The following is a 4,519-nucleotide window of genomic DNA, read 5'->3' on the forward strand; positions in this document are numbered from 1 at the left end:
ATGTCGCAGCCGTACTTTTAGCCAATCACTAGGGATTTGCAGACAGACGTGATGATTCATGAGCGATGGGTTTTTAGTGCGGTAACGGTTCAGCCCACATAGGGCCAGCCCACACCAAACCATAATGCCTAAATATAAGTTACATGGTAAAGAGTGGGAGTAGTGTTTTAACTCTCAAAATGTGAATTACACCTGTTGAGGGAGATAACCATCCGAAGGCTCTAATATCACTGCAACCCCGGAATTAGAGCACAGCGGAATTATTTAATCAAAATCTATTTAGGCCTATATCAAATCTTTTTATATATATATATATATATATATATACGATCCTGTCTTTTATATTTTAAACAGTCCAGATTGGTATATCCTTGAAAGCAGCCGGACTTGTTTGACTGTGCAAAGGTATAATGTTCTACAATATAAACTTCACGAAAGACTTAAGCCCGATTCGGACGGTATTTGTTTCTCCTGGGGACCTCTGTGAAAAAGATTTACATATGACCTCGGTGATAAAACTCATGGATATGGATGGCGATTATTATTGTTGTTGTTTTGTTTTTTTTATTGTCGGATTAATGAATGACGACTCAGTTTTGATTGTCATATGTGTGCATAAACAAGAGTGAAATACCTAATTATGTTGCTTTTTCCTATCACTTATATTGGGCACTTTTTTGCATTTAGATTCGGAATGTTAACATTGAAAACGATGCATGTTTTTTCGAGGGTATTGGTAAATTACTTGATTGACGTTTTGACAGTGACTGCTTGCATATTTTAATCATATTTGGTAATTCTCTTTAATATATTTGCCCCGATTTGATCCATGGGAAATTTATCTAATGTTATTATACAGTTAAAATGTTAAGATATTTTGTAACATATCAAAATTATGCTTTTTCAAGTGGTTTAAGATTGAATCATGTACTTTCACATCTATGTTCAAAAAGTGTGTGTGTGTGTGGGGGGTTTTGTTGACAGTTAAGAGGTTAAAATAGGAATAAACGTGATATATACATTTTGTTTTAGCTACAGGTATGCAAAATAGTTTCAAAATACATTTTTTTACTCAATGTAATTCATTTTAGATTATTTTTAAGTTTACTTTTGTTAAAATATGCTTTGAAATGAGCAGCAGTAAATATATAACACTAAAATAATTGAATCAGCTATATTAACTGAGCAGCTCATTAACATTTTTCTTAATGTGATAAATACATCACATCAAAATGCCACCTAACGTTATTATTTTAAGGTTAACAGACTGATACGTCTGACAGATGTCATCACAATAACTTGTTTTATATCAGTTTGTTCAAGAAATGTATTAAAATCAGTTTAAGTTTAATCTAGGATATGTTATTAAAACATTACAATTGTTGTATGAGTACAAGTTTCAAGATTCAAGAATCTGAATAATAAAACATTAGAATTGTTGCATGGGTTGAAACATACCTTTAGATTTGATGCCAAATCACTAAACAATTAACACAAATAATCATTCATTCAATGGTTTCATTGGAAGTGGCTGATTTCATTTTGTGATGACTCCACTTTAGTCTCAGGGTATGAGATAAATTTACACCATGAGCAATTATCATCACTATGTGATGAAGATGATTTGCTGTTTTTGTGATGTAAAAGAGCTAAAATACTGCCAAATGCTAAACTCCACTCAGAAGCCCGTGTTAGGATCTTATGATGCAAATAAGAACCGGTCATGCACTGTAAAAAAATTCATTTTCATTAATTTTTTTAAAATTTTTAGACAGACATTTCTAACATAGTTTTGGTTTTCTTTAACTTTGCATGTCAATGAAACTAGTAAAGGAACTTAAAAAAAAAAAAAAAAAAAAAAAAAAAAAAAAAAAAAAAAACGTTTGTATGTTTGTGATAAATGCAATTAAAAACAGATCTAATTCATTTACAACAGCTAGAATCTGTGAGTTTCATTTGCTATCAGAGAACATTGTCATAGAAAATAAAGAAATTCAGATTTAGGCATATTGTATTACGGATTTTCTAATTCTAATAGTACGTTAAAGGAAGGATCATTAATTCTATGTTGCTTTTCAAAAGCCATTGGACAAAGTTAAACCTTCCTCACGGGTTATGTCCATACACATGTAACATTTGGTAGATTGTATAAATAATTGGAACAGTAAAAGCCAAAAGTGTTGCTGTTTTTTCTGTGGCAGTGTCAAGAAAATCTGTAAATAGATTAAAAGATGGAATATGAGACACAACTACAGATGGTTCACATTTTATTATTGGGTTAATTCATCACAAAGATGTGTTTACCAGCTAAGACAGCTTCAGCATCTGTATGTGAGTTCATCTCATTATTCTGATGTGAAGCATAAGTATTTGGAACAAGTTGGTCTCACAGTCTTTCTAAGTTGGTCAGCTGTGTTTCATGTTTGGCATTAATGTCTTCAGATATTAAACGCAGGGGAATGTGGCTTATCAGTGTAGATCCATTGCTTCTGCCATTCTAAGTCTTGCATTCGTGAATGACACACACAAACCAGGATGAAGACGAGGAAAGCCGACTCTTGAAAGAAAAGCAAGCACAGCAATTTGGATTGCTAAATAAAGGAAAGTCAATTAGAAAAACTATAGGACAAACAAGGGCATTGAAGAAATCAAGAGAGTTTGGAAAACCTACCAGCGATATCAGCAACCGTACGATCTACCCTGATAGGTTACAGAGAAAACAACAGTAGTTGACATGACCAGGACAATCATCTAAAAGCTGTGAAAATGAACCCTAAAATACATGTCTGTAAATCACCAACAACCTCCCGAAAAGCTGGGGTGATGCTCCCTTGTCAATCTACAGTCCGCAGGAGAATTCGACACAGGAATTACAGAAGCTACACAGCAAGATGCAAACCTCTGATCAGCAAGCAAAAACTAGAAAGGCACGAGTCTCACAAATGTGAGTTGATGGCCGTGGAGACAACCGATTATCCTATATCTAAGTGATTGAAAGTGCAAAAGTGTGGAGAGAAAAAAGGTAACTGCAAATGAACGCTAAGCATACAGCCGTCATCCTGTAAAGTTTGGTGGAAGGGTGGTGTCCATGGCATGGGAAGCATGGCTGTCTCTAGAACAGGACCTCTTCATTTAAAGGCTCTGGGGAAAAGCTGTCAAAATCATAAGACACAGAGTCTGTTGATGTCTATGGGTTGCAGACTCACTGCTCTGATCGCAGGCAAGGGATCTGCAACAAAATACTAGCTTTTAATCTTTTTACATCTGCCTTAAATTCAACTGTTCCAATACTTATGCTCACATCAAATAGTGGGATGAACTCTAAAAGTGCTGTCCTTTTTATTTGGTAAAACATGTATGTGTCGAAAGACCAAATAATATAATGTGACATTCTGTAGTTTTGTCGCATGTTCTTCCTTTAATCATATTTGCAAATGTCTTGACTCCACAGCAGAGAAAGCAATTTTGTCTTTACTGTTCCAATTCTTATGGAGAGCACTGCAAATAAATGAAAAAGTCAGACTGCAACAGGGTTCACTTTAACTATTTCTGATGACTATTTTGTATTAGTCTCTTCTGTTCACCAAGGTGCATTTATTTGATAAAAATACAGTATTACAATACAATATTATGATTAAATATTACAATTTAAAATGAATCTGTTCTATGCAAATATGCATGTTATTATTATTTTTTCTATGTATTTTATGTTAGTGACACATGTTGTGATCCTCATGAATTCCTAAAGCCAACAGATTCCGAACTTGATATTTTTGATGAAAGTTCCTCACTTCTCAAGGCAGTAGGTGCAAACTCAACACGTTCTTCCTCTTCACCATTCTGTAAAAAAACAATAAAAAAAAACAATAAAAAAAAAAACCAATATACTTTGGTAACAAACCTTAGAATAATTAAGAATTTTTATTTCTTTATTTTAATATACTCACCAAGGTTGCATTTTTTAATAGAAACATTAATATTGTAAAATATTATTACAGTTTTTAATAACTAATTTCTATGTGAATGCATGTTAAAATGAAATTTATTATTCTGATGCAAAGCTGAATTTTCAGCATCATTACTCCAGTCTTAAGTGTCACACGATCCTTCAGAAATCATTCTAATATGCTAATAATTCTAATATGCTGATTTTTTTTTTCTAATGTGGTCAAGAAACATTTATTATTATTAGGCCTATCAAAGTTGTGCTGCTTCATATTTTTTTTGTGGAAACTGTGACCTTGTACCAAGCTTGAGGTGAATAAGAGTTTTATTTATTCGTTTAAGTTAATACTTTTATTCAGCGTGGATGCAAAATTTATCAAACATGACAGTAAAGACATTCATATTGTTACAAAATATTTCTATTTAAAATAAATTATGTTCTTCTGAACTTTCTATTCATCAAAAAAAGTCTTGCAGTTTCCACAAAAACATGAAGCAGCACAACTGTTTTTAAAATTAATAAGAAATGCTTCCTGAGCAGCATGAGCGAGCTAATTAGTTAAATATGTATTTG

The sequence above is a fragment of the Cyprinus carpio genome, chromosome B22 (genome assembly GCF_018340385.1).
Source record: "Cyprinus carpio isolate SPL01 chromosome B22, ASM1834038v1, whole genome shotgun sequence".
Classification (NCBI taxonomy): Eukaryota; Metazoa; Chordata; class Actinopteri; order Cypriniformes; family Cyprinidae; genus Cyprinus; species Cyprinus carpio.